The sequence below is a fragment of the Tamandua tetradactyla genome, chromosome 4 (genome assembly GCF_023851605.1).
Source record: "Tamandua tetradactyla isolate mTamTet1 chromosome 4, mTamTet1.pri, whole genome shotgun sequence".
In the NCBI taxonomy this organism is placed as follows: Eukaryota; Metazoa; Chordata; class Mammalia; order Pilosa; family Myrmecophagidae; genus Tamandua; species Tamandua tetradactyla.
Window position 1 is genome coordinate 108,366,630 of NC_135330.1, and position 13,200 is coordinate 108,379,829.

The 13,200-nt window shown below is 40.5% G+C and overlaps 1 pseudogene; it reads right to left on the minus strand.

Annotated features, from left to right (window-relative positions):
- Positions 1-8,980: 8,980 nt before the first annotated feature.
- On the minus strand, positions 8,981-11,358 carry LOC143681288 (large ribosomal subunit protein mL40 pseudogene; annotated as a pseudogene).
- Between the last annotated feature and the right edge of the window lie 1,842 nt (positions 11,359-13,200).

Below are 13,200 nucleotides of genomic sequence, written 5' to 3' on the forward strand. Positions count from 1 at the left end.
AATAAATTATAAGGGGGAATAAAGGGTAAAATAAATTGGGTCTATTGAGATACTAGTGGCCAATGAGAGGGAGGGGTAAGGGCATGGGATGCATGAGTTTTTTCTTTTTTTTTTTTTTTTACTTGAGTGACGCAAATGTTCGAAAAAATGATCATGGTGATGAATACATAGTTATGTGATGATATTGTGAGTCATTGGTTGTACACCATGTATGGACTGTATGTGTGTGAAGATTTGTCAATAAATATATATATATTTAAAAAGTCTATGTCATGATTCCCAGGGGTGTAAATCTCCCTGGCAATGTGGGACAGGACTCCTGGGGATGAGCCTGGCTCTGGCATCATGAAATTGAGAAAGCCTTCTTGACCAAAAGGGGGAAAGGAAATGAAACAACATTTCAGTGGCTGAGATATTTCAAATAGAGTTAAGAAGTCATTCTGGAGGTTATTCTTATACAGTATATGGATATTCCTTTTCAGTTTTTGATGTATTCTAGTGGTTAGAGGGAAATACCTGAAACTATTGAACTATTATCCAGTAGCCTTGATTCTTGAAGATGATTGCATAACAATATATAGCTTTTACAGTGTACCTATGTGATTATGAAAACCTTGTGACTGACACTCCCTGTATCCAGAGTATAGTCAGATGAGTAAGAAAATAAAGACAGAAAAATAAATAAATAACAGGGGTGGCAGAAGAGTGGGATTTTTGGGTATTCTTTTTTACGCTTATTTTTACTTTTTTTGGAGTAATGAAAATGTTCAAAAATCTACTGTGATCTTTTTAGTCAAGGCATAACAGAGAGGCTGGAGGAAACTGCCTGAAAATGTAGAGCTGTGTTCCAGTAGCCATGTTTCTAGATGATGATTATATAATGATATAGCTTTCACAGTGTGACTGTGTGATTGTGTAAACCTTGTGTCTGATGGTCCTTTTATCTACCTTGTTAACAGATGAGCAGAACATATGGAATAAAGATAAATAATGGGGGGAACAAATGTTAAAATAAATTTGGTAGATTGAAATGCTAGGGATCAATGAAAGGGAGGGGTAAGGGGTATGTTATGTATGAAAATTTTTTCTGTTTTCTTTTTATTTCTTTTTTTAATTGATGCAAATGTTCTAAGAAATGATCATGATAATGAATATATAGCTATGTGATGAAAAAAAGAATGTTTATATTGTATGTTGATTGGTTTTATTAATAAAAATTAAACAAAACAAAAAACCAAAAAAAACCCAGTTACAGGACAGATCCCAGAGTTTGTCATGGGCTATACCATACCATCCTCTCAAATTCTTCCATCTAGCTGCTCCAGAATATAGGAGACCTAGAGGGCTTAAATATTTTTTTATCATCACAATCGACTTTTTTTCCTTCTTTTTTTTGTGAAAAATAACATATATACAAAAAAGTTATACATTCAAAGCACAGCACCACAATTAGTTGTAGAACACATTTCAGAGTTTGACATGGGTTACAATTCCACAATTTTAATTTTTCCTTCTAGCTGCTCTAAAATACTGGAGACTAAAAGAGATATCAATTTAATGATTCAGCATTCATATTCATTTGTTAAATCCTATCTTCTCTGTATAACTCCACCATCATCTTTGATCTTTCCAACACTCTCTTTAGGGGTGTTTGGGCTATGGCCATCCTAAATTTTGATATTGGAAGGGTCTGTCACTAATATGGGGTAGGGAGATGGAATTATCTGATGTTCTGGAGAGGCTGGGCTAGTTTTCAGGACTTGTAAGTTTCTGGAAAGTTACTCTAGTGCCTGGAACCCTTGTGGAATCTTATATATTGCCCTAGGTAAAACATGAAAAAATTTTAGTGATCATCTATGATCCCAGCATACATACACAGCCATTGTTGGTATATGTCCTTCTTAGTATTAACACAACATATATCTATACTTTGTAATTCTAATCACAAAATGTGGATGGTACTTTATACATATTTTTGTGCATTGCTCTTATTTCATTTGGTTTTATATTGGAAGCAATCCTCCACATCATTTTAAAAACTTCTTAATGGCTGTGTGATAGTCCACTGTATTATCATATATTTATTCATTCCTCTATTGCAAGACATAAAGATCCTTTCCAAGGTTTTTTCTGCCAGGCAATCACCTTAAGATGAACATTTTGTCCCTAGACTGTAAATACTTTTAAAGCAGCGTGTCTGTCTGTATTGTGGATCACAGTATCCCTAGTCCAAAACAGGTCTGGCACTTAGTAGGAGCTCAGTAGGAATGGATAGATGGATGGATGGATGGGTCAATGGATGGATGGATGGACGGACAGATGGTCAGATGGATAGAGGGATGAATATTTGTATGAATCTCTGTGAATTTCTCAAAATTATTCATAGTTTGAGTGTTAATATGCCTCTGAGTAAGGTTGTCAATAAAATACTTTATTTTAAAGTAAAAAAAAATAATAATCTATTGTGATGATGAATGCACAGCTATATGAGTCTGTGAACCACTGATTGTCCAATTCAGATGATTATATGATATGTGAATATATGATATATCTTAATAAAATTGCATTTAAAAAATGAAGTCACATTAGAGTAGGGCAGGTTCTCAATCTAATATGACTGGAGTCCTTAAAAGGACATTTGACAGAGAAACAGAAGACAGCCACGTAAAGATGGAGGCAGATGATGCATTCACAAGCCAAGGAAAACTCGGGGCCCCCAAAAACTAGGAAAGAGGCATGGACAGGTTCTTCCCTCCAGATTTCAGAGGGATCAAGGCTCTGCAGACGCCTTGATTTCCAACTTTCTAGCTTTCAGAACTGTGAGACAATGAGTTTCTGCTATTTTAAGGCACCCAATTTATGACACTTTGGTATAGCAGTCCTGGGAAACTAAGATGGGAGACCGTGGGGAGGGGGTGGGGAATGCTTACTGCTACATAATAAGGAAATTATGGAAACAATTTCCAAACCGGTTGTTGGGGAACAATGGAATGTTGTTGGTTTTAAGGGATTGTTTATCATGGAACAGAGACTGGTGAGTGCTTTTCTCTTCTTTTTTTATTTTTTTTATGCTTTTCTCTTCTTTACAGATATATCCGGAGAAAAGGGCTAGAATTGGAGCTTTGTTCCCCTGAAAGTGCTAGAGAAACACTGAAAAATTTCTATTTTCCAGCTCTACAATGACCCCCCCCCACCTTTCTGTTTGCTTTGCCGTAACTATATCTTCCTCTAATCGCAACTTGCAATACTCAGGTTAGTAATTTATGTCCAAGGACTGCCTCTGAAAATTCAGGTTTTACTTGTCTTTTTAGACAATACATGCAAAATTCAAAAGGGGTATATGGGAGAAGAAAGTTTTACTTCTTGCCTCTGTCCCCCAGCCATGCAAGCCTTTGCCTGGGAAACAAACGACATCATTAACTTCTTGAAGGTTTTACCAGAGATAGTCTATGCACATATAGGCAAGTACGATAAGTTAATTTTTCATGTTTTTTTCCCTTTATTGGACAAATAGTAACATACTTTGAGAAATTCAATCTCTTGTGTAAACCTCTAAATCAGAACTTCTCTGCCATGGGCCATGGTAAGGATCCATGAGAGAGAAAGTGGGGAGCAGGGCACAGCCAGCAGCTCTGGGAACCCTTCCCCCATCACACACACACACACACACACACACACACACACACACACCCCTTCCCTACCCATTGGCAGCTCCCAGATTCATGACATTAGGGATAGGACTGGTTGGTGCCTATAAAAGTTATCTTTTGGGGCGTTAGGGGTGAAAAATCAACATTCCAATCATGTTAATTTCTCTGGGAAATTTAGCTCTGCTCACGGCTCTCATTCATAGCCCTGGGGTGAATTCTTCATAAACAGCATATCTGAATTTTGGGTGGCTGCCGCCTGTTTATGGACACCTATGCCCATGGTTAGCGTCTCCCTAGGCTCGGTTCTCAGTGGTGGCACACTGCTGGCATCGAGTGGGTGGGGACCAGACACACCAGCCATCTTGTAGTGCCCAGGATAATTCTGCACAAGAAAGAATTGTCCTGTGTCCTACCCAGCAGAAGACTCAATTACGTATTCTGGCATGTCCAGTCCTTAGTCTCAACCTGCATCTTTGAGGAGGGACGCCCACTTAGAAATACAACCCCTGAAGATGTATCACTTAAGGTGTTGGCTCTTTTGTGAACAGGATCTTCTAAGATCCTAGTGAGGTGTGACCCAATTGAATCAGGGTAGGCCTTCATCTGTATTATTATGGATTAAGGAGTCTTCATAAGCAGAAGAAATTCAGACACAGTGAATCAGAGAAAACCACACAGGAGGACATTGAAGACATCTCCCTGTGATGGAGGACCGCCAGCTCCAATTATCACCAATCCTGGAGGAAGTGTGGCCTTGCTGAGGCCTCAATTTGGAACTTCTGGCCTCTAAAACCAACTATGAGCCAATACCTTCTTCTTGTCTAAGCCAACCCACTGTTAATACCTAGCAGCCAAATATCAAAGTTAAGACACCATCCAAGTTTTGATTGTCTCAAATATTTATGTAGTTAAAAAAAAAGCCCACTATTTAAAAATTATCCGATCCTAGAATTTAATTTCATTATATATGAAATTATGTGTTTATATATATATATATATATATAAACACAAAATACTTTTTGCATGATGTGTTAGTTTGAAACTGTTATGCACCCCAGAAAAGCCATGTTCTAATCCTATCTTGTGGGGTCAGACCTTTTGTTGGGTGGGACCTTTTGATTAGGTTGTTTCTGTGGAGATGTGACCCCACCATTCAAGGTGGGTCTTAATCTGTTTACTGAAGTCCTTTAAGAGAGGGACATTTTGGAGAGGACACAGACGTGTTGGAGATATAGACAGAAACGCCCCAGAATATGCTAAGCTAAGAAATGAAATCTAGATTTTGTCCCAGAGAAGCTAAAAAAGAACCCACAGATGTTTATTCTTTTTTTTTTTTGGCATGAGCAATCACCAGGAATCGAACCTGGGTCTCTGGCATAGCAGGCAAGACACACAGATGTTTAGATAGAGAAAGCTACTGAAATCAGAAACTGAAAGCATGAACCAGGAGCAAAGACCAGCAGATGCCAATTACGTGCCTTCCCAGATGACAGAGGTTTTTCTTTCCTCCAAGAAGGAATCCTCTTATTGGTGCCTTAATTTGGACATTTTCATGGCCTTAGAATTGCAACTTGTAACTTATTAAATTCTCTTTATAAAAGCCAATCCATTTCTAGTATATTGCATTCCAGCAGCTTTAGGAAACCAAAACACATGGTTTTCACATACATCATGTTTTTCAGAATCCCAATCGCCATGTGAATTGAGGGATGATGGCACTTTGCTTTGTTTGGAGCTTTACTATGGACTGTTCACCATTTCAGAAAACCACAAGTGTAGCCAGTGACATATAAGTTGCAAATCCACTGTGCCAATACCCCATGTTAGGTGCCGGTGCCACTACACTGATTCTGCAATTGGCAGTCAGATGCTCCACCCTGAGCTGTACCCCAAGATTCTATATGTAGATGCAAGAATTTGGCAACTTTATTAATGCAATTGAGCCCCAAAACACCTATGGATGGAAATGTGCATTATTTGATAATGAATTACTTTTCTCTTATATACCCCTTATATTACAGTTGCATCATCATATTGATTTTATTTCCACATTGTGTGTAGGTAGGTTTTATTATTTATGATTTTCATTTCTAGATTTTAAAAAAGGTCATTGTTAAATATGTTTTATAAAATAATGAAAGAGGTGAGTTGCTCTGTTTTAGGGCCCAACAGTCGAAGAGGATGTTGGTGGGTAGAGGAAACTTGTGAGGGAGGGAGCAAGAGTGATAGTGGGGACTCTCAATCAGAAGTCATCCATGGGGATAGCCAGAGGGTGACAGGGACTTGATCTCTGGGTTGGCATGTGCCCATTTGAAACTGTTGTGTACCCAAGAAAAGGACTGAATAATCCTCATTCAATAATGCTGGGTGGGGTCTTTTTTATTGTTTCCATGGAGATGTGACCCACCCATTTGTGGGTGGTAACTTTTGATTAGATGGTTTCCATGGAAATGTGTCTCCACCCATTCAAGGTGGGGTTGCTTACTGGAGCCCTTTAGGAGGGAACCATTTTGGAAAAAGCTTCAATGGCAACAGATCCCACACAGCCAGAGAGTTTTGGAGTTGCAGAAGGAAAACGCCCCCAGGGAAGCCTTATGAAATGAAGAGAGAAAGCTAGCAGATGTCGCCATGTGTCTTTCCAGCTAAGAGAGGTGTCTAGAAGCCAGAGACTCCAGATGCCAACCATGTGTCTTCCCAACTGACAGAGGTGTTCCAGGCTGTATCAGCCTTTCTTGAGTGAAGGTAGCCTCTTGTTGGTGCCTTAATTTGGACATTTTCATGGCCTTAGAACTATAAACTTGCAACTTAATAAATTCCCTTTCTAAAAGCCGTTCCATTTCTGGTATAGTGCATTCTGGCAGCTTTAACAAACTAAAACGCAGTATGTCTGTTCCTTCAGGGCAGATGCTGTCTCTTTCCTACCTGGAACCTGCCAGTCTGGCTTCTGCTGTGGAGCAGAATCCTGTCTTGTCTGTGTGTGCAAGTATTGCAGATATAGGAGCATGTGTGAAAAAGTGCAAGTCAATCACCAATAAAAGCTCCCTTTCACAGCGGGCCAGACTTTTAAGTTTGAAGATGTAACTTGGGCATAGGATACAATAGAAGTTCATTACAGATACTTTACTTATATCTATTCTACATAAATGTTTATATATTCATTTTATTTTTTAGTATGTTTTTTAAACATATAGACATACATCAGGAGGTGTAACTGTTAATTCTAAACTCTGAGATACTGAGTTGTTCGTATGTAACATGGTCTTCCTCAGAAACTTTGGGTATTTATGTGACACCTGAGATTCAGAGTTAGAGTTCTGAAGCTATGAAAGTTAGCAGTAACCCATACAGGAACTGTTATAGTTGAAAAGTTGATCAGCCATGGAGTAGAGAGATGAATAAAGCTGTTCTGAATAGGACTAACGTATATAAGAGGACTGGGTAGAGGATGATATCGTCCATATTTTAAAATTTCAACTTCTGTGTGAGACTAAAGGAAGAGATGTTTATCTGGTGCAAAATTTATATTTTGGTTAGTGAATTTCCTAATTTCACTTGTATGGTCAGTTTAGTTGAACAACATAAGTACATGGAACCTTGAATAGGACATGAGATTGTGTTGGTTTGTCCAGGTTAGTGTAATGCCCTGATAAATCCCAGAGTGATTTTGACAGTGAATGAAGAAGTATTTTCAAAGTCCCCTTGGGATAAGGGGAGGAAGGAGGAAATATTCAACTTTCCCATCTGGAGAATTTCTGATATTCTCGCAAGCAGTGGGGCAACCAAATCAATAGACTGAGCCTTCGATCTTGGGTTTCACCCCATGAAACATATTTCTGCCAAGGATAGGCTAAGCTTACTTAAAACTAGGCCTAAGAGTCACCCCCAGAGAACCTCCTTTGTTGCTCAGATGTGGCTTCTCTCTCTAAGCCGACATGGCAAGTGAACTCACTGCCCTCCCTCTCTATGTGGGACATGACTCCTAGGAGTGTAAATCTTCCCGGCAATGTGGGACAGAAATCCTGCAATGAGACAGGACCCAGCATCAAGGGATTGAGAAAACCTTCTTGACCAAAAGGAGGAACAGAGAAATGAGAAAAAGTAAAGTTACAATTTCAAACAGAGTCGAGGGGTTATTCTGGGGGTTGTTCTTATGCATTCTATAGATATCCCTGGTTTAGTTTATGGTGCATTGGAAGTACCTGAAACTGTAGAGCTGTGTTCCAGTAGCCTTGTTTCTTGAAGATGATTGTATAATGATATAGCTTTTACAGTGTGACTGTGTGATTGCGATAACCTTGTATCTGATGTTCCTTTTATCTAGGGTATGGACAGATGAGTAAAAAATACAGATAAAAAATAAACAAATAATAGGGGGAACAAAAGTTAAAATAAATTGGGTAGATTGAAATGCTAGGGGTCAATGAGAGGGAAGGGTAAGGTGTGTGGTATGTATGAGTTTTTCTTTTTTTTAAATGATTTTTTTTTAATGATCATGGTGATGAATATACAACTATGTGATGATATTGTGAGCCACTATTGTACACCGTGTTTGAAATGTTAAGAATGTTTGTACATTTATATGCTGTTTTATCAATAAAAATATTTTTTAAATAAAAATAAAACATATACACATACAGGCATACCTCACAGGTATTGCTTGTTCACTTCCAGATGGCCACAACAAAGCAACTACTGACATAAAACAAGTTACACAACCTTTTTGTTTTCCCAGTACATATACAAGTTATTTTTGCACTCTATGCAAAAGCGTTATCTAAAAAAACAATGCATGCACCTTAGTTAAAATGTGACACAGAGGGTAGCGCATCACCTAATTTAACTTGTATGGTAAGTTTAACTGAACACCATAAGTACATGGGATTTTTTTTTTTGTACTGTGTGTGAAGCACTGAGTTTTTTAATTCAATGGCATTCAAAATAAACTACACATAACTTGCAGATAACTCAAGGAAATTATGCTGAGTAGAAAAGGAAATCTTAAAGGGTACATGTAGCATGATTTCACTTATGTAATTTAGAGCAGAGGTCAGGTTCATGGCTGCCAGCAGTAGGGAAGGAGGGAAGGTGTATGGCTATGAAGGGAGTAACACAGAGTCTTGTGGTGCTGGTGGTTACACAAGGCTACATATGTGATAAAGTTGCATCAAGTTGCTAGCATACCAGTTGTTGCCGTGATCCCCTGAATTTATTATATGACCTCATGGGCTGAAACCTACTGTTTTGATAAGCACTGGTCAAAAGTGGCTGCATTTAGGACCAAAAGGACTTGAGTTTTTATCCAAAACTGGTAAGAGTTTTTAAAACAAAAATGAGCCACACACTAGGAAAGGACAATCTAAATTCCTGTTTAAATGAAACATTTCCCTGGGATCTGTAGTGAGGTAGTTAAGAAGCCAAACCCTTTCTGAAGTTATGATTCAAGTCAGTAGGAAAAATGACTCCATCCCCATATAGCAACTTCCCCATAACCAGACTAACAGCATTTGAGAAATAGATGTCAGTGGCCTCTGCCCAGCTCAATCTCATAAGGACACAGTATCTTCATCAGGTCGGGCATCCCTCACCTCCACTCCTATGGGTTACTTTGTGCATCTTGCTGGGGCTGTTTTAATCACACAACTGGAATTTTCCCTTTGGCCCATGTGTTCCCCAGTGGAGGGCAGCAGGCAAAGTCTTGGTCATCTTCTCCGTACTTGGCAGAGGGAGGCAGCATCTCTCACCCCCATCACTCCCCTGGTGAACTGTGAATCCAGCAGAAGACAAAGATACTTTTGATTAAGCTTATATTTATTAACAGTATGCCTTACTCTGCAAAGCAGACTTGAACTTGGGTCATCCTGACTCTCTAGGGAAGCATGTGCTGAGGCCCATTGCCTGCAGTCCCACTTCTTGTACTCTGACTGTGTGTACAACTTGGTGATGTCGTTATACCTGCCTTCAGGGCCTGGTAATTAGGGATAGGCGGTGTGTGTTTGGCCTTTCCTTCTCAAAGGGGAACAGGCTGGGATGGAACAAGCTTGATGGCTTCTGTGTGGAACTCTGGGGACTCACGCTGCAGTTCCTGTAGAGCTTCCTGTTGGACCTTCAACATGGACTGAATGGCGTCCCTCTCCATCTTCTACTCTTGCTGCTTGTAGAGGGACCACTTCTTCAAAAGCAGAGCTCTCCTCTCCTCCTCCTCAGCAGCAAACTCTCCCTGAGGCCACTGCCTCACTTTATCCAAGAACTTTAAGGGGGTAACACAATCTTCAATGGGAATTAGCTCTTGGCTGGATCCTCTTCCTCAAACGGTCATTTGCTGCTTGTTCTTTTTTAGGATCTACCCTTTTCTTCTTTCGAAGAGGTTCTGCTCTCATGGGAATGAGTTTCCAGAAGGACAGCAATGAAGCTCGTTGGTGTGTGTCTCTAATCTGAATCCGCCAAGTTCCCAAGAACCAGCTCGGTGGGAGCAGAGCGTGAGCAGACGCGCTCAGCACCACAGCAGCCATGGCCCCTGCTGCCATGACACGGAATCTTGAGTAGGACATGAGATCTTGTTGGTTTGCTAGTGTGATGACCCAATATATCCAGAGTAATTTGAGCAGTGAATAAAGAAGTATTTGCAAAGTCCCCTTGGGAAACTGGGAGAAAGGAAGAAATATTCAACTTCTCCATTTGGAGAATTCCTGATATTCTCGCAAGCAGTGGGGACAACCAATTCAATAGGCTGGACCCTTGATCTTGGGGTTCACCTGTATGAAATTTATTCCTGCAAAGGATAGGCTAAGCATACTTAAACTTAGGCCTAAGAGTCACCCCTCAAAGAACCTCTTTTGTTGCTCAGATGTGGCTTCTTTCTCTAAGTCAACTCAGCAGGTGAACTCACTGCCCTCCTTCCTACATGGGACATGACTCCCAGGGGTGTAAATCTCCCTGGCAATTGTAGAACAGGACCTAGATTCATGGGATTGAGAAAACCTTCTTGACAAAAAGGGGGAAGAGAGAAATGAGAAAAAATAAAGTTACAATGGCTTAGAGATGTCAAACGGAGTTGAGAGGTTATCCTGGAGGTTATTCTTATGCAGTCTATAGATATCCCTTTTTAGTTTATGGTGTATTGGAGTGGATAGAGGGAAGTACCTGGTACTATTGAGTGTTCCACTAGCCTTGATTCTTGAAGAAGACTGTATAACTCTATAGCTTTTACAATGTGACTGTGTGATTGTGAAAACCTTGTGTCTGATGCTCCTTTTATCCAGGGTATGGACAGATGAGTAAAAAAAATACAGATGAGGACTTCCTGGAAGATGGCGGCTTAGTAAGACGCGCGGATTTTAGTTTCTTCTCCAGGACAGCTACTAGGGGAGTAGAAACGATACAGAAAGCGCCCAAAGCCACAACAGAGATAAAAAAGACAGCGTACCCCATCCTGGAACGGCTGGCTGGCTGAGAGAAGCAGCTCGGGGGAGATCACCGAGGCGCGTGGGCCTCACCGGGTGGGGCGGCAAGCGGCCGGAGTCACTCCCTCCCCCCTTCCCAGGCCGGCTGGGAAAATTGGAGAGGTGGTCCCCTGAAACCAAGGCGGCTGGCGCCCACACCACGTGCGGCCCCCCGGACAAACTGAGAGAATTGGATCGGAAATCCCCAGGCCGCGGAGAACGGTGACGGGTGGGGGAGGCCCCTTCCAAACCCATGACTCCCGGGGAACGTGCACTCTCCCTGGCGGGCCGCTGCCGCTGGCGCCCTTCCGCCACACTTGTCGCCCAGGGCCGACTAGGAAATTCGGACGGGCTCTTTCCCGGGCTGCGGCGGCCAGCAACCCTCCCTGCGTTCGGACCCCGGGCCAGCTCAAGCCGCTTCGGCTAGCGAACCTCCCGGACGGCGAGAGTTTTCCAAAGTTTAAGGTCCCACAGCACCTTTTACTGGTGGGACCCGCAGACAAACGTGTGCCACGAGCGCCACCAACTGGGCAGGATAAGAAAAACAGAACCCAGAGATTTCACAGAAAAATCTTCCAAACTTTTGGATCCAATACCCAGGGAAATCTGTCTAAATGTGCAGACGCCAACAGAAGATAATGGATCACACTCAAATAATTGAAAATATGGTCCAGTCAAAGGAACAAACCAATAGTTCAAATGAGATACAGGAGCTGAGACAACTAATGCTGAATATACGAACAGAAATGGAAAACCTCTTCAAAAACGAAATCGATAAATTGAGGGAGGACATGAAGAAGACATGGGCTGAACATAAAGAAGAAATAGAAAAACTGAAAAAACAAATCACAGAACTTATGGAAGTGAAGGACAAAGTAGAAAAGATAGAAAAAACAATGGATACCTACAATGATAGATTCAAAGAGACAGAAGATAGAATTAGTGATTTAGAGGATGGAACATCTGAATTCCAAAAACAAACAGAAACTATCGGGAAAAGAATGGAAAAATTTGAACAGGGTATCAGGGAACTCAAGGACAATATGAACCGCACAAATATACATGTTGTGGGTGTCCCAGAAGGAGAAGAGAAGGGAAAAGGAGGAGAAAAACTAATGGAAGAAATTTTCACTGAAAATTTCCCAACTCTTATGAAATACCTAAAATTACAGATCCAAGAAGTGCAGCGCACCCCAAAGAGATTAGACCCAAATAGGCGTTCTCCAAGACACTTACTAGTTAGAATGTCAGAGGTCAAAGAGAAAGAGAGGATCTTGAAAGCAGCAAGAGAAAAACAATCCATCACATACAAGGGAAACCCAATAAGACTATGTGTAGATTTCTCAGCAGAAACCATGGAGGCAAGAAGACAGTGGGATGATATATTTAAATTACTAAAAGAGAAAAACTGCCAACCAAGACTCCTATATCCAGCAAAATTGTCCTTCAAAAATCAGGGAGAAATTAAAACATTCTCAGACAAAAAGTCACTGAGAGAATTTGTGACCAAGAGACCAGCTCTGCAAGAAATACTAAAGGGAGCACTAGAGTCAGATACGAAAAGACAGAAGAGAGCGGTATGGAGAAGAGTGTAGAAAGAAGGAAAGTCAGATATGATATATATAATACAAAAGGCAAAATGGCAGAGGAAAATATTATCCAAACAGTAATAACTCTAAATGTCAATGGACTGAATTCCCCAATCAAAAGACATAGATTGGCAGAATGGATTAAAAAACAGGATCCTTCTATATGCTGTCTACAGGAAACACATCTTAGACCCAAAGATAAACATAGGTTGAAAGTGAAAGGTTGGGAAAAGATATTTCATGCAAATAACAACCAGAAAAGAGCAGGAGTGGCTATACTAATATCCAACAAGTTAGACTTCAAATGTAAAACAGTTAAAAGAGACAAAGAAGGACACTATATACTAATAAAAGGAACAATTAAACAAGAAGACATAACAATCATAAATATTTATGCACCGAATCAGAATGCCCCAAAATACGTGAGGAATACACTGCAAACACTGAAAAGGGAAATAGGCACAAATACCATAAGAGTTGGAGACTTCAATTCTTCACTCTCATCAATGGACAGAACATCTA